The sequence below is a fragment of the Lissotriton vulgaris genome, chromosome 5 (genome assembly GCF_964263255.1).
Source record: "Lissotriton vulgaris chromosome 5, aLisVul1.2, whole genome shotgun sequence".
NCBI lineage: Eukaryota > Metazoa > Chordata > Amphibia > Caudata > Salamandridae > Lissotriton > Lissotriton vulgaris.
The window spans coordinates 250,774,185-250,795,943 of record NC_141693.1 but is presented as its reverse complement, the minus strand read 5'-3'; the positions used below and the strand labels follow the sequence as shown (position 1 = coordinate 250,795,943).

At 42.9% G+C, this 21,759-nt stretch overlaps 1 protein-coding gene across 1 annotated transcript in view; it reads left to right on the top strand.

The window, feature by feature from the left end:
* DRAXIN (dorsal inhibitory axon guidance protein) overlaps positions 1-21,759 on the top strand; it is a 189,132-nt gene that overhangs the window by 124,194 nt on the left and 43,179 nt on the right. The window lies entirely within an intron of this gene.

Genomic DNA, 21,759 nt, shown 5'->3' with positions numbered 1-21,759 from the left:
AGAGTGTTTAATCGTTCTGAGTAAACCTAGGCCCATTCCAAGTAGGGATACCGTTGTGACTCTGAGATTTGAGAAATACTACTCTGAAACTAGGAAATAAGGTACACCATTGGTGATATGGGAGTTTTTAGAATGATTTTTGTAAATTAGGATTGCTGTTGTATTCTTTGGATTTATGAAACTTTATGAAACTTTGAAATGTTGAAATTTCGAATTTTGAATTTGAAATAATGAGTGGAACTGATGACCTTCTAATTTTGGAACTCTGAAGGTTTGAATTTTGAGTTTTTGTAATTGCTATTTTTCGAATCTCTCTCTGCATTATCTTTGATCTAGACAAGGAATTCAAGAATTCTCAGAACTTTGAACCACAGGTTGCATTTGACTGCCAATATTGTTTCTTTTGGAATTGAATCATGTATAGGGGTTAATTGCCGATACACGGCTTGAGTTGAATATGACATTGTACACTAGGAATGTGCGGGGAGATAAAAGAACTCTTGATGAAGTATGACATTTGGACGATAGAATCATCGGATCGCAGGTATATTAATATGTGTGATAATGAAGCGCAACATTCCTAATGGTCTTCCCCTACAGATGTATATTGTGGGGAGAATAGCCGATACACGGCTATACATTGAGAATGTGATCATTCTCGGGGAGAAAAGGTTAAAGAATTTGATTATCTGCCATGATATCATTGAAGGATATAATTGTATTTTTATGGTTATATGTTCATAATAACGCGCAGCAAGAAATGTGAGGTCATTTTAAGATGGCGGATCTTTTTCGCAGTAAATTGTGAGGAAGTTCAAAGATGGCGGTTCGCGAGCGGAAAGCTGATTGGCTCTCGGGTGTCTGTCAACATTCCAAACAGTCCGGAGCGGCCGCCATCTTGTGTCTCTGTAGGATCGAGACACAAGAGGTGGCAAAAACAAAGGGGGAAATGACCAAAAGGGGGCAGGGTAGACCCCCTGATCCCCTAGGTTTTATGTGGGGGCCATAAAAGGGCCCCGCGGGGCAAAAAAAATATGGTTTTTTTCTGTCGATTTGCGCGGGGGGAGCGCCCGGTACGCGCACCGGGGAGCGAACCGGGGAGCGTACCATGGGGAAAAAAGAATGACAGATTTTTTTTTAAATGTAGCATTTTTTTATAAATTGGAGGTAGTTCTAAAAAAAACTGTTTTTTTATTCTTTTTGTTGTTTTATATTATTTTATTATTTTTTGGAACAATTTGTACTTTTTTTTGGCTTTTATGAACAATTTTATATTTTTGGGGGAGTTTTTATGGGGACAAACAAAAAACAGGGAATTGTAAACGGCTCAACTGGAGCAAAAAAAATCAGGAAAAAATTAAGGTTTTTTTGGGCAATTGTCACCAGTACGGTTGATGAGTTTAATGCTTTGCTCACCATAGGTAATTGTATTTCCACAAAATATACAAACGATTTTGTATTGTCCAAACTGGGTTTGGATGTTTGGGACCATCTCCCTTGTCTCTGGACCCGATGGAGTGGGTTGCTTACTTTGGGAGGTGCTGGGAAAAGATTGGGGAGGGTTTCTGGTCAGTTCTCTGACCTCTGCCGCAGCATAGTTGTTAGGGTGCCGGCGTTGCATGTGGCGAATCATGGTGTTATTGCCAAAAGAGTACTTTTTGTTAGGGTTCCCCCTGGAAAGTACATTGCCACAGATTAGACAAGTAACCTTTGGCGCATTTACTTTCTTGAGGTCCTTTGGGATTGAAAAAAACTCCCAGATAATGTGCTCCTTTGGCTTATATGGGGTAGTATCTTCAGACAGGAACCTTCTCCTCTCCTCCTCCTTCTCCTCCTCCTCTTCTTCATCTCCACCACTGTGGTGTTGTGGTGGTCCTTGTGGTGTTGGTGGTGGTGGTGGTGGTGGCTGAGATGCTCCTGCTGCTGCTGCTACTGTAGCCATTTTTCAGTACAAATAGGTACAAACAGGTCTTCCTCACTCAAAGTACAAAGTGAGAATGAGGAAAATAGGTGGGGGCTTTCATCATTTGGAAAACAAAACTGTCCTGAACCAATGAAAAGTGTTATTTTCAGGTCATATGACTCGGGCTTTCATCATTTGGAAACCAAAACTGTTCTAGACCAATGAAAAGTGTTATTTTCAGGTCACATGACCTGAGGCGCTTACGCTATGCGACCCAGGGCGCGCCCCGGGGCGCTTACATAGCACGTTCGTATGCGCATGGGTGCTTCCGGGTGCGCTCACGCCGTGCATATCACGCGGACGCGGCTACGCGATACGTCACGAAGATGTTTTCGTTTGCGGCAATAGCGCTAACGGACCTCTCACCGGTACGCGCACCGGGGCGCGCCGCAAGACTGCGCTGACCGGCGCGCTCACCGGTACGCGCACCGGGAGCGCCCCAAGGAAAAAAAATGAAGAATATACATATAAAAAATAGTATTACATAAATATACAATATAGGATTCATTATAAAAAATATTATATTTGATAGCAATAGAAATTTGCGATTAAAAAACCTTTGAAATTCACTGAAAAAAACATAGGTTTGAGGCCCTATATATAGTTAGGAATTATCATTTCAAAAAACTATGAAATTCACTGAAAAAACCATAGGTTTCACATCAGTTATAGTTAGGAATTATCATTTAAAATACCTATGAAATTCACTGAAAAAACCATAGGTTTCACACCAGTTATAGTTGGGAATTAGCATTTAAAAAACCTATTAAATTCACTGAAAAAACCATAGGTTTCACACCAGTTTTTTTTTTTTAAATCTGTTTATTAGCATAGTAATCGGAGCAAACACATACAGATATGACCGCAGCAACAATCAGGATGTAACTTGCGTCTGCTTGCCCAGAATGTACAGGTACATAGTATTACTGATTTTGTTTTTTTCCATAACCAAATTAACATAACAATCCCTTACTGTCCCAAAACCCTCCCCCCACCCTCAGGAATCCCTCCCGACACTCCTTTAGCATGCATATAATCATAGGATGTAAATCTGAGGCACCCATGTCACCGTACAATGCAGTAGAGTCCATACACACAGTCAGGCAGGGGTAGAGTCAATGATGGTACGGGGTTTCTCGTACCGTCTCTCAGTGCACCACAGTCCATGACGGTACATGAAACGTTAAGGAAGGTTGGACGTGTTCATCACATGTGCAACGAGTCATTTGTGTCCCCATCATCCCCATCATCCCCAGCTTCGAACATTCCCACAATGGCAAACCAATCCAGTGAAATCAGTGTTTTCCTGAGGCCTCTGCGTTCCTCCCGCTGAAGTGCTTCACCCTCCGCCTTGCGCCACCGTATTACCTCCGCTTTCCATAGATCGGGGTCAGGCAGCCTAGAGGACTTCCACCTCATCGTGAGTGCTCGTTTCGCTAGCAATAGGGCCATGTCAGTAAAACATGTTGCTACGCTTCTTGTACGTGCCGATGGTCCCAGCCCTAATAATGTATATTCTAGAGTGAGTGGTTGGGGCAGGGCGCCAGTTCCCTCAAGCATGTCATTGATAGTGGTCCAGTAATAACCCAGTTTGGGGCATTGCCATAGCATATGTATCAGTGATGCGTTGTCAGTGTCACACCTGGGGCACCTGCCGTCTGCATCAGGGAACATCATGTGTATGCGGTGTGGGGTCAGGTAGGCTCTATGTAGCAGCATCAGCTGAATAAACTTAAACTTGGGGTTCCTAGCTACCTTCTTGGGAAACTGGAGGACACGCTCCCATTCTTTGTCTCTCAGCGGTCTCCCAATATCCCCTTCCCATTTCGCCCTGAGAGGTGACAGAGGGATCGCCCTCCCTGTTTTGATGCTAGCAGTGAGCCATTTAGTCAGGTGTCCGCCCATTCCCATGAGGTAGTGCATTGTTATCAAGGGGTTTATATGTGGTTCCCGCCCCTCAGGTGCCCACTTATGTGTTATGTAATGGCGAAGGCCTGCGTGCAGAAGGAATGAGCCCCCAGGAACACCATGTGCGGCTCTGAAGTCTTCAAAGGACAGTAGGCGCCCCTCAGCAAACAGGTCACCCACATGCGACACTCCAGCGTCATGCCAGGACATTAGTTTGTTCGTCGTAAGCGTTCCTGATTCCAGTGGGATACCTAAAAGCGGAATCGTAGGGGCGTAAGATGTCGTGGGGGACGTGTACTTCAATGCCTTCCGCCAGTATGACACTGCCAGACGGAGAAGCGGTGGGGCATCTCCCGGCAAATCCGATCAGGGTAAAAGCAATATGTGTATTCCCCCTTTGGCATGATCATCCCCCGACATGTTGATCTTGTGAAGGTTGCGACCCGCTACCCAGTAAGCCAGCCATTGCAGCTGGCACGCGTAGTTGTAAGCCCTAAAGTCCGGCAGTCCCATACCACCGGATCCGGAGGGGAGCTGTAGTTTAGCGAGGCCTATGCGCCTGCGCCCGGGCCCCCACACAAGTTCCGTGAGTAGTGTGTCGAGAGTTTTAAAGGTCGCTGCAGGGATCAGGAAAGGTAGGTTAGTGAAGTAGTAAATGAGGCGGGGAAGCATCTCCATTTTAGAGATGGCCACTCTGCCGGCTACCGAAAGGGGCAGTGATAGCCAGAATTGAATTTACGATTTCAGCGCTCGTATGGCCCTCCCAAGGTTGCCATCTATCATCGTGTCGGCTTCCCTGTAGATGTGTATCCCAAGGTATCGGAAGGTGGTTCCCGCCATCTGAAATTCGTGCGGGGCGAAGGGTAGGGGAGTGGACAAGCCCGCATCCCGAAAGGTGAATCCATAAGACTTAGGTTCGCTTATGGTGAGGCCTGAGATCGACCTGAAGTCCTCAAACATTTGGGGTATAGGGCCCAGGTCGCCCGGAGGTCCTGAAGATATAAAATGATATCATCAGCGTAAGCGGACACAATGTGTACCGTCCCGTGCCTCTGAATACCACAGCGGGGGGCCACCGTCCTAAGCTTACAGAGCAGTGGTTCGAGGGCCAGGATAAATAGGAGCGGGGAGAGTGGGCAGCCCTGTCGGGTGCCCCTCGCTATAGCTATGGGTCCTGAAATGTGCCTGGAGGTACGCACCCTTGCCGTGGGGTGGGTGTATAGCAGCTTGACCCAGGCAATGTATTCGGGTGGTATCCCGAATTTCAAAAGTGTGGCGAACATGTAGTCCCATCTAAGGGAATCGAACGCTTGCTTCAGATCCAGCAAGATGCAGCCCTCTGAGCCCGCGTCCGCCTGGTTCCCGAGCATCAGCTGGGCCAAGTGCCTAAGATTCATGGCCGTGCTGCGGCCCGGCACAAAACCACATTGGTCGGGATGGATCAGCTGTGGTATGTATTGCGCTAGTCTCGTCGCCAGTACCTTGCTCAAAATCTTGTAATCGGTGTTGAGGAGGGACAGGGGTCTGTAGTCGACCAGCTGCAGTCCGTCTTTGCCTGGTTTTAAGAGGGATGTGATTAACGCCTGCATGGATGATTGTGGTAGGGAGGCTGTCCGTAATGCTTCCAAGTAGATAGTGTGTAAACGTGGGGCTAGGAGATCAAGGAACGTTGCATAGAATTCAGCCGGAAGGCCATCCGTTCCGGGGGCCTTGCTCTTCGGGAGAGCTCGTATTGCCTGCCTAATCTCCGCCACCGAAATGCTGCGCTTCAGGTCTTTGCATTGCCTGTCAGTGAGTCGGGCTAGGTCCAAATCCCTCATGAAGTCCTCGAAGGCGGCCTCTGAGAGGGGTCGGGGGGCCGTACAGTGTGGTGTAGTAGTCTGTGAATGCAGTATTGATCCCTACTTGGGTTGAGTTCAACTTCCCTGTTTGGTCCAGTATTTCCAAAATCGTGTGGCAGATTGGGGAGTCACGTATAAGACGGGCCAGTAGGGGGCCAGCTCTATCTGCTTGCGTATGCTGCCTATTCGTGTATTCTCTATAATCTAATAGCCTCAGGTCTTCCAGTAGCTCTGCATGTTTTATGTGAGCGTCCTGTAGCAGTGTGAAGTGTGCATTCGTGCCTGCGGCTTCACTCTACAGTGATGCTAGTGTACCCTCCACTTCCCTCAAATAACCAATTACCTCCCGCCTCCTGCCCACTCGAGTGGCCTTCGCTTCCCCCCAGAGATAGACTTTGAAGGTGTCCCATTCTATCTAACGGGTGCTGGCTGTGTTCGTGTTCGTGGTGAAGTAGGCTTCAATAGTGTCGGATAGGGTTGACCGGAAGACCGTGTCCTCAAGTAGATCTGTGGGTAGTCTCCAAGTCGGGATGGGGGTCAGCAATCTGCCCCACTGCCAAGTGAGCTCAACGGGGTTGTGGTCTGACAGGGTTTTCCCCATGTGTTGGGTCTGAACAATCGAATCTGTTAGGGAGCGGGAGCAGAATACATGGTCGATTCTGGTGTGGAGCTGGTGAGGTGGGGAAAAAAAGGTATATTCCCTTTCTTGTGTATGCGTGCTGCGCCATGCGTCTGCCATATCCCACTCCTCAGCCCATTGTGCCAGAGCGTCTGCCTGTTTCCTGCTTTCAGTGGCCTGCAAGGGGGGGTGTGACCTATCCAGTGCAACATCAAGAACAGCGTTGAAATCCCCCCCAATTATCCAGTGATGATCGGCCCAATCTGCTAGGATCCCGTTTACAGTTATCAGAACCTCCGACTGACCTGTGTTTGGTGAGTACACACAACCAAATACAATGGCATCCCCGTCCAATAAACCCCTTACAAATACATATCGTCCCTCCTTATCAATTCTCTGCTCTAACATCTTGAAGGGAACAGAGTTGCGAAGCCAAATAGCCGCCCCCCTAGAGAACGCGGAATAGGAGGTAGCGAAGAGCTGCCCTCTCCATTTTTTGCGTAATTTCACATTTTCAGCACTGTTCAAGTGTGTCTCTTGTAGGCAAGCTATCTGTATCCCTCTGCGGTTGAGTTGGGCTAGAATTCTGTGGCGTTTGTGAACCGAGCCCATGCCCCGCACGGTCCAGGTGCACAATTGGTAAACATTAAGAGGCCCCATGACCAGCTGTGTGGAACAGTAGAGTGGAGCACATGGGTGACCATGTCAGATCTGTCTTGCTACGAGGTAGGAGTGTCTTGCGAACATGTAACCCATTAACAATAAGGTCCCCAGGCCAACGGGCTCGGGAGCCGAACCAAGGTGCCCAACGTGGGCACAAGACTGTTAGGTCCATGTGCATACCGGGGGTAGTAGACCACCGGTGCCTGTCTCTTAATGGCCTGTGATGGCATGGTAGCCCTCCACAAGGTGGGCCCTCGTGCAACCCACCGTATAGGAAGAAGAGGATCAGTTATACATTACCACCCGGAGAGGATCAAGCGTGCTGCCGATCAGAACTCTGCTGCCATCTGGGCTGTGATCTTAGGGAACAGTTGCAGGCTGTCCACCGATCCGGATACCTCAGTGTGGGTGTCGGTGGAAACGGTGATCCTGCCTCCGGTTGCTCCCGCGTCGTGTGCGGCTAGCGCCTCCTCCGTTTGCCGCATCAATGGTGATGACTGACCTGCTGTCTGATCTCCTGTAGGTTGAGCTTTCGTCAGTGCCCCTGCTGAGGGGGAATGTCCGGTGTTGGTAGTGGTGTCCCTCGCTGCGATTGTCTGCAAATGGGTCTTGCGAGGTTGGCGGGGTTAGTGTGACCTCCATCCATTCCTCCGCCTCCTCCGGCGAGTCGAAGAAGTGAGATTTGTTGTCATGCAGTATCTTGAGTCTTGCGGGGAACAAAAGCGCATATTTCATGTCTCTGTCTCTCAATTTGCGTTTCACACCCATGAAAGTGGACCTGGCTCGTTGCACTGTGGGCGTGAAGTCGGGGTGCACCAAGATATTTTTGTCCTCAAAGCGTATTGGCGCCTTCTCTCGAGCCGCTCTTAGCACAGTGTCGCGATCCTTGTAGTGGAGAAGGCGCGCAATCAAGGGACGAGGGGGTGCTCCCGGTTGTGGGGGCCGCGATGGCATTCTGTGTGCCCGCTCCACACTGTATAGGGCAGTAAGATCCTCCGGGCCCACTAGTTTCCGCAGCCAATCTTCCAGGTTTCACACCAGTTATGGTTAGCTGGAAATTTTACTGACATAAAACCATTGAAATTCCCACATTATAGTTAGTTGGACTCACTATAACTTGCGCGCCTGCAATGCACTGCTGATGACGTCACATATTACATCACTCATGACATGGTCAGGGACATCACTCATGACATCACTGATGACACCATCCTTGTGACAGAGTGACAGACCTCCTTTCAGTGTAATGTAACCCTTGAAACACATATTCAAAAATAGAAACTAAAATTTTCAAAAAAATGGAGATACCCATACCAGTTACAACAACCAATTCAGTAATTCCACCATCTATATACACATCCACTCATTCACCAACAGTTCTATATAGTCACTCATACATATACTCACTCATCATATGTAGTGATACACCTATACATCCTGTTACACACCGACAGTCATCCAAAAGTTACTCACACACATACTCACACATGCAAATAAACTATTGAACATCCATTTATTTGCATATACAACTATACACACACTAGCACATTACTTCTAAGGAAACTTACACATACTTACTCTCATAAACAATCACTTATAGAAACACATACTTATTTAAACAGGAACTCTTACAATCTCTCACTCTCACATATACTTACCTATATACATCAATACTCACCTATACTAGATTAAAACATATGTTGGTACTAATAAAGACACTAGTGAGACAGTCATTCACTCACTAACACAGACATATACACACCCATCCACCCTTACAATCCTACACATATGCTGTCTTCAAAACACATACAAACAGTGAGTCAGTCACCAACCCATTCAGCCACTTATACACAAAGTGAAACACTGATACATATATTTAAATATTTAAAAATTACTCGCTAATATATGTATTCACTAAGATACACTTAATAAGCCAGTTAACCAATAATTTTTTTTTTTAAAAAACATCCATTTACACACTTATTTAACCATTTATTCTTCCAGCGACCTTTACAAATACATATATAAAACATATTTATTTTTCAGAAAGACACACATTCACTGGATGGTGTCATCAGTGATGTCATGAGTGATGTCACTGACCATGTCATGAGTGATGTAATATGTGACGTCATCAGCAGTGCATTGCAGGCGCGCAAGTTATAGTGAGTCCAACTAACTATAACGTGGGAATTTCAATGGTTTTATGTCAGTAAAATTTCCAGCTAACTATAACTGGTGTGAAACCTATGGTTTTTACAGTGAATTTAATAGGTTTTTTTAAATGCTAATTCCTAACTATAACTGGTGTGAAACCTATGTTTTTTTCAGTGAATATATATATATATATATATATATATTCACTAAAAAAACCATAGGTTTTAGGCCTTATATAGTTAGGAATTAACATATAAAAAACCATTGAAATTCCTCCTATATAGTTAGCTGGACATTTTATTGATATAAAACCAATGAAATTCGACATATAGTTAGTTGCACTAACTATATATTTCGCGCATCCGCAATCCAATGCTGATGATGTCACATATTACATCATTCATGACATGGTCAGTGACATCACTGATGACATCACTGATGACAGCTCATTTAACATCAATAATCACACCACTGATGATATACTTCATGCGATAATACAATGCACCTCCTTACACTCTAATACACCTATTGTAAAATACAGAGTATCATTTTTGAAACTATTGACACCCCAATACCATTTACTACATACCCACTCACTGATTCCTACGTCTACATGCACATTCATTCATTCACCCATAAGGTCATTCGTACATACTGTCACTCATCATTGCAACACTATCATATGCACTCATACACCTATGCAGACACTCACACACTGCCACTCATCCATGGAGTTACTCACACACCTACTCAGTCCTGTAAAGAATCAATCACACTTTGATTTCTTCATCTATACAGTTAAACACAGAACAGCTTACATTTTCACAGATATACTAAGACATACTTACTCACTTATACAAGCAAATCCTTCATCCATACTCTTATACATCCTCTCATTCTTCAATATGTAAAACATATTTAAACTTTACAAAAACACACAGACACTGGATGATGTCATCAGTGATGTCACTGACCATGTCATGAATGATGTAATATGTGACATCATCAGCATTGGATTGCGGATGCGCGAAATATATAGTTAGTGCAACTAACTATATGTCGAATTTCATTGGTTTTATATCAATAAAATGTCCAGCTAACTATATAGGAGGAATTTCAATGGTTTTTTATATGTTAATTCCTAACTATATAAGGCATAAAACCTATGTTTTTTTTAGTGAATTTCATTGGTTTTTTAAAGGCTAATTCCTAACTATATATAGTGTATAACCTATGGTTTTTTCCGTGAATTTCATTGGTTTTTTAAAAGCTAATATATATATATATAAGGCCAGAAACCTATGTTTTTTTCAGTGAATTTGCAAGGTTTTGAAAATGCTAATTCTATTAGCGGATAACGTTTAAATATGTTAATATCTTTATGGGACCACCTGAGCAGCCCTAGGGATCCGATTTTTGATGCATGAACGATGGTTGGATGCATGATGGATGAATGATTGTTGGGTGGATGCATGGATGGATGCATGCATGATAGATGGGTGAATGGATGCATGAATGATGGATGGCTGCAGGATGGATGGATGGGTGGGTGGATGGATGGGGTGCATGAATGGTAGGTTGGAGGGTGGCTGGGTGTTGGATGGATGCATGATTGTTGGCTGGAAGATGGATGGATGGCTGGTGGATGCATGATGCATGAATGATTGTTGGGTGGATGCATGATGGGTGAATGCATGATGGTTGGGTGGATGAATGAATGCTGGGTGGATGCATGATGGTTGGATGCAGGGTGGATGGATGGATGCATGGGTGGATGCATGTTGGGTGGATAGCTGGATGGATGGGTGGATGCATGCATGCTTGAATGAATAAATAATGGATGGATGTATGATGGCTGGATGGGTGGCTAGATGGGTGGCTGGATGGATGGTGGTTGGATGGGTGGCTGGATGGTGGACTGTGTGAGTGGTGGGTGAGCAGTATCAGACTGCCTGCACAATGTCAGGGTGACTGTGCGTAGTAAATGGTGGGTGAGTGTTATACTCCTATCTGGCTAGCTCTATTTCTCCACCTCTGCACCTTTTTCCCATCATCACCTCCTCTAATGCTGTCTCTCTTTTTCACTCATATATATACACGTATCTCTCATAGGACTTTATACAACTATGAGGCATAGGTTTAGCCCCAAACCAGTGCACTGCAAGATTGCGCCAACATGGCTCTTAGGTTCGAATGTTAGTCCATCATTTAATCAATGTTTTCAAATTACTCCATTTTGTACTCATTTCTGTTCATTTACTTCAACAATATTCCACATCCGGTGATCAAGTGACTTTTTTCATGTTTCTCATGTAGAAACTGTGCCCATCCGAGCCTCTTGTTAATACACGACAGATGCCAAGGTTCGTTCCAAGCAGTATTTATTATGACCCAAAGCATTTCGGGCGGGATACGCCCTTCGTCAGGGGACACTATAAAGTAACAATAAAAACGGAAGTATTACTTGTCTGCATGTTTTTAACATTCTCGTGAAGTAAAATATAACATTTAATCAGATACTGAATGTATAAAATCCATTGTTGCTGTTGTACCGTTAAATGTATGCCAACAAACAAACAACCAGCTCTGTTCAATTAATGTTAATTACTGATTCACAATGTGCACCTCTCATTCTGTTTTACAACTTGCTTTGCGGACTAATACATCTAACTTGTTATTAACCTCATGTTCTAAAGCCCTTATTAAAACCTGTAGTTCACAGAGCACTGTTACAAAACACGCTGTAAAGCTCCTTTCCCCCTTTACACCTCCTCGGGCTGATCCAATTACCCTTTTCCACCTCTCTCTCCTAGATGCCTGTTCTCCCCCATCATGCGCTCAAAAACCTACTCTGCTTTTCAGACGTGGCTGCGAAGTGCAACCTACACAGACCCCTGCAGCATTAATGTCCAAATATGCTGTGCAAAACCTCCGTGAAAGAAATGTTTCTAAAATGCCTCACACTTATGAAAAACATCCCTTAGCCCAACCGATGCTCTCATACCTGCTGCTGGAGTGAAAAACGTTCCGTTTTCTGGTCTCGAGTAAGGTGACTAACTCGTGGTTTTATTTTCTGCACTTTTATTTCCTGCTCATGTGACCTTCTATAGCCTCATTGGTGCTGCGTCACTACTCCTCCCACCTTAGTGCAGCTGAACAGTTTTATCTATATGCAGCACAGCAAAGGCTTCCCCCAGGCAGGAAACCACGTCCTCCCGGCCCCGCCCACAACCAGGCGGCGGCCATCTTAAGGCAGCTCGGGCGGCGGCGGTGATCTCGGGGGGCAAAACGAGGGGTGGGCACCCTCGAAATTAAATAAAAAACAATATCTATATCTATATCTATATCTATATATATAAATAATTGGTCCCCTATAGTCCTATGGAACAAGGTCCTAACTATATATACCTACTGGCTACCGCCAGTAGGTAATATATATATATATATATATATATATATATATATATATATATATATATATATATATATAAATAATTGGTCCCCTATAGTCAGAAAGATATAAAAAGTTACTATCTAAAGTGCTAGTGAAGACTTTCCATGAGATGAACCAAGCAAGGTTTACTATATATTGTCCCATTTATCAGAGCGCAGTTAAATATACTGCAATATGACAAAATCCAAAACCCACATATGTTGCAATAGGCTTAGTTCATAAGCGCTCTGCAACCTTAAATATTAATATATAAGGATGCTCATTTAGAGGCGGGTGATAACGTGGCCTCTTCAAAAAATTCGCATATTTCCAGTCTAGCCACATCTCTATTCCTTCCATTGTTAAGAGGTGAGGAGGGTGTTTTCTTTCTCACTATGGACTCTCAGCTGGATGTATGGAATTTCATAGAAAAAACATTTCACCTAAACTGTTTAATGGAAACTTTCAGAATGAATAGTATTTACAATTTCATAGAAACACATTTACACAATGTATTTTTATGCGATTTGGGGTTTTATGCTTAGTGTCCTTCCACTGGCTGCAGGTTCCTGTAATACTTTTCTTTTGTTGCTTTTTTTCATTTTAGTGCAGTTCCTCTTCTTCGCCACCCACCCTCCTCCTGCTGTTACGGATCCCTTTAACTTTTTTTTCGCTGTCTACCCAGCACCGCTCCCCTCCCCCCTCCCCGCCCTTCTCTCTCAACTTGCTTCCCAGCTTAGAAATTATCATATTTACAGGAAATGTGGCAGGGCAAGTGTCAGAAACACATTTGCTCTGACAGAATGTTTTTTTTTCACACTTGATGTAGAAAACGAACCACACGAAATAAATAACATGCTTCAGAGATGTGGTTCGCTTTACACTCCACTCTCATCTGCTTGACAAACAATCGATCCGAGATGAAGCAGTCAGCATTGAGAGGAGATGATGTGGCGTAACAGGCAGAACTGATGCCTTGGAGCTGGGAACCAAGTTCTAGTCTCGATGTCAACACAATAGAATCTGGGCAAATCACTCAATGCCCCGATGCATATAATCATACCATGTATGTGTCCTTGTAATGTAACTGTATTTATATAGCGCTTACTTCTTCTGACGAGGCATTGAATGAAGTGCTTTATGGCGAGTAGCACGCTACTCCGGAACCGAAAGGATTAGGGGTGAATTAGTATAGGAAAATGTAAGTTGTTCATTTCAGCTATGTGTAATTTAACATTTGCTCACATAAGTGCTCTAATACCTTTGTGCTCCCGTTTTGTAAATGATGACTATATTGACAGTTTGCATCTAGGCTTTAGTATGACAGCTCTTCCTTGACGTGTCTCTTGTTGTAAAACCACCAAAGCATAGAAATGAGAATTATATTAAGGAACGTGGAGTTCAGAGGAGAAGTGTAGAAGTGTGTAATGCGCGACAATAATTAATAAGCAAGGAAAGCTCTTCCCCCACGCGCTCCTATAATTAACTTTTACATGTATAACAGTTATCCTGTTTTGTTCCCAATTTTACCAAGTAAAAGATTGTGACATTGTCTATCATCATAAAAATGTAGTGCCTCTTTAAATAAGATCTTTCCATTCAGAGGAAATATATTAACAGAATAATTGTGAATGATATGATTATTATTGTGCACCGCCTGGGGGAAAAACATAATTGTCATGATTATGTAACATTTATCGAAGAGAAAAAAACCTCTTCAGATTGGGGCTTTCGTTACAATTTTTAGAAATAGATGTCTGTAGAGACCTCTTGTAAAGTGCTCCATTACCCTCTTGGGTTATGTTCACGCGATATAAAACTTTATAAATAAATAAATAAGTAAGATTAATCTGAATTAACAAGCACTTGAGAAACCAGAGATTTCTAAAAGGCACAAAAGAAAAAGGCTAAGGGCCTTATTTTGACTTTGTCGGTGTGGGGTTGGGGCCACCACACTGCTGCCCTGTCCCACACCACCAAAGCCAAAATAGACCGCCCGCCAGATTAAAATGCTTTTTAGGTATCGCCTGAGCCAGTGCATGCGCTGCTCTGGTGAGACATTTAGTAGCTGCTTTAAAAGTGCTACCTTGCCGGCCACCAGCTTGCTATTAAGCGCACAAGCGCTTGAGACGTGCACAGCACTTTTTCCCGTCGCGCGCGCGCGTGCGTGCACCACTCACGTCACTACTCGGGGTTAAAAAAAAAGCATTTCATGATCGCGCCCAATGCTTGCACTTTTTCCTGCGTGCTGAGCACAGAGCGCGTCATCGCGATCACTTTCGCTTTCACAGTGATCGGGATCGCAATGACTTTCCCCACTTGGGATCAGGTTACTGTGACCGCATTATTAAACACCATTACTGGAATGGGGTAACCCAATATGGTTCAGGGACCTGGGTGAAACGTTATATAGAAAACAATGGTCCCAACCAAATGATTTCTTGCAAACAACAAAATCTGTACTAAGTAAATTGTTTAAATGAGCTTCTTCAAATGATAACGCTCTATTGAATCAATCAATTTTAGCGAAAAAGCAATTTTCAACACATTAATTATTGTCGAAAAACCTGACACAAACCAAAGTATTATTCGAAACAGTTCGGAGTTTAATGTTTCACTCCATTAAAACTCAATAATTAAATATATATACATTTTTCATTTATATACAATTCGGACTAACGGTAAAAAGAAGAGCAATCAGCTTCTGAAAGAGGTGCAGAAAAAAGAAAGAAATAGTGATTGTGATGAGAAGGGTGCAAGCCTCAAAAGAAAAATAGTGACAAGTGAAAATAGAAATTCGGATTTGTTTATGCTGTACTCAGAATCCAGCTAGTTATTTTCTGAATAGGCCACAGATAGTTGTTATTATCTCCACTCATTTATACAGTCACAAGTGACATGTATAATGGTTTCCAGCGTGGTCCTATTTGTATAGCTTAAAGAAAGGCGTCGACGTTTCGACCCGTCTTTTGGTGCGTGGGCAAGTTGGAGCCTCGACCTGCGGGTCTTCCTCAGGACGGATGTTGCACCTGCGTTTTTACCGTAGACTTCACACAACAGTATCCTAAGTTAAAATTCATAAAAAGATTGGTGGTCAGGATTTTTGGTAGCGTATATGGATTTTAACTTTCCATAACGGATCTGTTTCTTACCCACCGCAGCCCATAAATAACCAGTGGGTAAGAAACAGATCCGTTATGGAAAGTTAAAATCCATATACGCTACCAAAAATCCTGACCACCAATCTTTTTATGAATTTTAACTTAGGATACTGTTGTGTGAAGTCTACGGTAAAAACGCAGGTGCAACATCCGTCCTGAGGAAGACCCGCAGGTCGAGGCTCCAACTTGCCCACGCCCCAAAAGACGGGTCGAAACGTCGACGCCTTTCTTTAAGCTATACAAATAGGACCACGCTGGAAACCATTATACATGTCACTTGTGACTGTATAAATGAGTGGAGATAATAACAACTATCTGTGGCCTATTCAGAAAATAACTAGCTGGATTCTGAGTACAGCATAAACAAATCCGAATTTCTATTTTCACTTGTCACTATTTTTCTTTTGAGGCTTGCACCCTTCTCATCACAATCACTATTTCTTTCTTTTTTCTGCACCTCTTTCAGAAGCTGATTGCTCTTCTTTTTACCGTTAGTCCGAATTGTATATAAATGAAAAATGTATATATATTCAATTATTGAGTTTTAATGGAGTGAAACATTAAACTCCGAACTGTTTCGAATAATACTTTGGTTTGTGTCAGGTTTTTCGACAATAATTAATGTGTTGAAAATTGCTTTTTCGCTAAAATTGATTGATTCAATAGAGCGTTATCATTTGAAGAAGCTCATTTAAACAATTTACTTAGTACAGATTTTGTTGTTTGCAAGAAATCATTTGGTTGGCATTATTAAACACAGCGCATATTGGTATGTATGCGTTTATTCTAACAATTGACTCTCAAATTTCTATTGTATTGTTATTATATTCCAATACTGATGTGTTGCGCTGTTCGAAATGGGATGCAGAAAAATACGAGCTACATTTGGAGATCTGTCCCTTGCTAATAACGCGATGCAAAGTTTTCTTTTTAAGTGATGAACGCCTAGTGTAATCCTCCTGATATGTGTTTGGAACAAACAAGACTGCAGAAAGTGATACGCACTTTCTTCTCTTGAGCTGTCAGAGGAGTGCGACGATACCATGGTAACTACTGGGCGTCTCCTGTGCTCGCGCCACAAACCTCTTGAAAACAGGGAGGAGCGAACATTCGAGGACCAGCCCTTTGTCTGGGCCTGCACCCGTTAAGTTTTTGTAGTTTTTCTCCTTCAACCAAAGCGTACACACAAATTTCTGCAGGATTTGCACTACGCTGAAAGACAGCACCCAAGATCTCAAGACCCTGCACATCACAGTGTGAAGTGCAATACACTAAGTCATCGGAATTTATAAATTCTCCCCATCAGGTTCTCAAAAAAAGTCACAGTTGAACTCCACCCCTTGCATGTACATGTGCTTGTCACTGTGCGTTTAAATACACCTCCCCAGAACGTAGTTGACCATGCGCCCTTCAGTGGCCAAAATAAAGCTTTGGTATTGAATTGCTGTACCGTTGAAATGTTTAACCAGAAAAAAGGAGAGCACACAATCGTTTTGAAGCATGCCAAGTCTTCTTTTACATTGTAAACGGAAGACACCACATCATAATGCGCTGCCCGTAACAAGTTTTAAATGTCAAAATATTTTAGATGGAGGCACACCGAACACTCCATAAACCAACCAAAAAGTACATTACCAATTGTTTTTTCACCAAAATACCCATAAAGCATTTTATTTCATGAACGTTCTTCACATCAAATACGAAAATTGAGCACTTCAAAATGGCTGCATGCATACCTTGTAGCGGATGCGACCCGGCAGGGCCAGCCACTGCCACCAATTTACAGAGCCCCTCGTCCTTCCTCGCCCAGGAGTGGCCACCTGGTTAGATTTTAATATTGTGTTTTAATTACACTGATAAGATGACGAACTGTCCAACTCGTGACACATTTTTATTATGTTGGTTGCATATATGTATTCACATTTTATAGATCTGCGGGGAGAAGATGTGGTCTCATGGCTAGAGTGCCGACCCTGGGTTGGGAAATCAACGTTCGAGCCCTGGGTCGACTGCACAACCTGTGATTCTGTGCAAATCACTTAGTCTCCCTGTGCCTACCAAAACAAGTATTGGCATAGCCAATAGTTCTCGCCTTTGGGACCTTATAAGTATTTAGTTATGCAGCACAATATCCTTGGTGAAGCAATATAGGCTGTTGCAGGGTTAAACACTTGTAAGGTCCCAAATGCGTGACCTATTGGCTATGCCAATGCTTGTTGCTTCTGGCGCGTGGTTCTTTGCCATCTGCACTGCAGAACCTATGAAAAAGACTCCGCAATGGAAGTGTCAAAAGCAGTTGCTGAGGGCATGGACTGTCAAGTCCATGCCCTGCAGGAACTGGGGTACATGTCTACCAGGTTGCACAACATGTGCCCCATGCACCCACCCATAGCCCTGAGGCAACAAGGGGCCCTATAGGGCCCCCTTTGTTGCCTCCTGCCACATTTTACATGGCGGGCTCACTGCCATGAAAAGTGTGGAAGTGAGGAAACTAGTAATATGCTTGGTGGTGCCGCAGCTCCACCGCCAGCATATTACTAGTCTCACACCACTGCAAGACTGCCAGGGATCAGCAGCAGTGGCTCTGTAGCGGTCCGACCGCCATAGTCAGAATATGGCAGGTGGACCGCCACCACGACCGCCGTAGTCGTAATAAGGCCCTAAGTGTTGAATTATAAAATCAAATCAAAATAACAACCTAAAAAGGAGCACCTTGGCAAGGTTTCTAAATGGACTCCTTCCCTGATGTGAAGTGTGGCTACATTGAAACAAAAGAAGCTCTGGCAATGCCAATAGGATTTGCCTATGTGAGACCTATTGGGTTAGGCAATGATTTTTTTGACATGGTGCAGAGCAGCATTGGTTGCTGTGCAACATGGCTTACAATGAATAAAAACAAAGCACTATGGTGTGGCCAGCATTGACCATGTCATAACGCTTTTATTTTGTTTACTATAAGGTATGTTCCACAGCAGCCCGTGCTGCTCTGCAATATGTCAGACAAAACATTGACGACTCCAATACGTCTTGTGTAGGAAAAACCTATTGGATATGCCAATGCTTGTTTTATTTTGTATAGCACTTGCCAATCAGCATCAGAGCTGTCCACCCTTAAGCCCAGAAAGCAGAAACAAACCCTTCAATAGCTATAGCTGAAGGACGAATTAGAATATATAATGTGTAACTATATCACTTTCTTACAGGAAGAAAAGTCACAACCCTATCCTAATTCTCACCCCCACCAGAAAAAAATGGTCTAGTTTCTAAAGCAGAGAGCACAGGCATCAACTTTCTTAGATTTATGCATGAAAATATATGTACTGTATTCAGTGCGCCTTATCATACTCACAGCAAAGTCATGCAAAGCCATGTCTATCAACCTGTTTATCTTTCACTGGTAGGCAGCAGTGAATGTTTGTGTCAATGCATAAGCCTATATTTATTTATTTATCCATTTATGATTCATTTATTAATTTTCGTATTCATAAAGCACAAAACTAACTGTAAAAACGCATTTTATAGAAAACAAAATTGGTCATACAGCAAAAACATAATGGTTAACAGTGTGGTCAGAAGTCAATTTAGAGATAGGAGGGGGAAGATCAGACAACTACAAGGAGTAGAAGGGACTAGACCGGCTTAGATGTTGCTTTGAGGTTATTCCTGAAGGACAGGAGGGTTGGATTTCACTTGATGGCACCAGGGAAGGAATTCCAGATTTCAGGGGTCAGCCATAATGCCTGTGTTGATAAATATTCAATTATATTTACCATGTAATAAAACAAGCCCTTATGGGATGCAAAATTAGCTTTAACAAGTCATGCACTCTGAAGCTATCATCCTTTATATATGGATCTCATCAACATACTAACAGAGATCATGTCTTATATAGAATGAATGTATCTGTGATACATTGAAGAAAGCGTGCCATGACAGAGGAGGGCAGTTTTCTATTAAGGAACTGCACAAAGGAGTGATCATGGTTTGCTTTTTCAGTGCTCTGAAGCAGCCTCAAAAACAATAATAGAACTAGATATCAACACACACAAAAAAGTGAAATGATCTATTAGAGACAAGTTTACTTGTTATAAATCCACATATTAAAAGTTAATTGAGTTTGTAAATAACCCAAAAGTACAACACTTTAAAACAAATTGGAGATACGATTGTTTGATAGATTTTAAATTGGTTGTTTTCAGTGATTAAAAGAGATCTTCTGGGAGCATTTGTTCCAAGTAATAATGTTCTGGTATCTAAGCTCTGACAAGGGCAACATATGTTTTTGAATTATACCTACACCCTTGTATCTTTTGGACCTTTAAACATGTTGCTCCATCTATTCAAAAACTTTTTAAATGATGCTCATGTCACATGGGACACCAACACCTGGTGTGTTTGCTGCACTGTCTTTGATGTCAGATGGCCCGCCACATTTAGGGTGGGGCTTCTGACTCTGTCTTGTCCTGCGCGAGATTGCCATGCCCAACATGGTAGTCCAGGACAAGAAAATATTATTAACGTCTCCCATGTGTTTAGAGCAAACTCTCAACATGTCAAGGCATCTGATTTTATATTTTTCAGGAACAACCCACCACTTTGGGATATGTTGTTGGAAAAATTAAAAAAAAATCTTTGTCTTGTCCACCACAGTTATATTGCCAAATTTGCTATAACGTGCTTACTTGATTTCAGTAGAAGCACTTTGACAAAAATTGTCCACCAACTGTGCAGAGAATCTTTTGTGAGCTGGCCGGCAAACCACACAAGCAGTTTGGTGAGCCTCTAGATATTTATATTGTCCCTTTAGTATATTTAACAAGTGAAAACACCCCTTTCTTCTTAATTTGAGATAGTAGACCATAGGTTTCTTTATAAATGTAAAGACAAAAAAATACAAGTTTTCCTCAAGTGGTTTACGTCATATAAGCAAAGACTATTTGCATCATTATTCCATTTTGTTGTAAAGTCTCTAAATGTCAACATACCTAACTTAAATTTGATATACCCCGGCTATTGTGATGGGCTGCATTAGTCATTCTAGACGGGATTACTTTATTCTTATAAAACTGTGTTGCAGACATCTTTTAACCAACGTGTTCCTGGGAATCAAACCAATTTCATCAAGTTCTACCTGAGTCCAGTATTTACTTTTTACTATCATCAGGCCTTTTTTAAGAGGATCTCCAGTTCTTCCCTTACCTGATTTAATCCTAGTATCAACAGAGTACAACACGTGAGGGCAACCAAGGTAGATGCATGGCTTGATCCTATTTCAGTAAAGACCTTAGGACCGTCACATAATCTCTTGCTGCGAGATTCAACCTCAGTCTCTCTGAGAATGGAATCTCCCTCTAAGCCACTTTAACCACAATAGATCGTGATCCCAACTCACTCATGGGTATAAGAGGGTAATCCATTGTAAAATACCAATTCATCACAAAAATTATTCTGGGTCAATGGTAGATGGTTTATGTTTGCTGAGCCCCACAGTCCAACCTGGAAGGTGATAAGAGGCAGCAATGTAGGCCCTCCAGACATAAATATGTGTTAACATGGTATGTGAACAGTGGTCATTATCATATGATTGTATTATCATATGATATTCTGGGGCATATGTACAAACCCCTGTCGCCATCACAGCATCACTAAAAGTGACATTGTGGTGGCGATGGGGGGCTTGCCTTATTTACAAGGCAGCGTTTAGCCACTTGACGTGACTTAACGCTGCTTTGTAAATAAGGCACCCTTTCACGTAATGCTTAGTGTGAAAGGGGTGGGCAGTGGGTGTTGTGGTGGGTGTTCCACCGCAACACCCATTGTTTTTCATGCTGCCTCCTATTTACAAGGGCAGAGTAAATAGGAGGCAGCGCCAAAATTAAGACCAGGAAAACCCCGGTCTTAAGTTGGCAAAATGACGAGAAATGCTTTATATCTCCTCGTGTTTGCTTTTTCCATGTGTGCTGCCCTGTGTAGCACACATGGAAAAAGCAAAACGCCTTGGATTGTTTATGTGT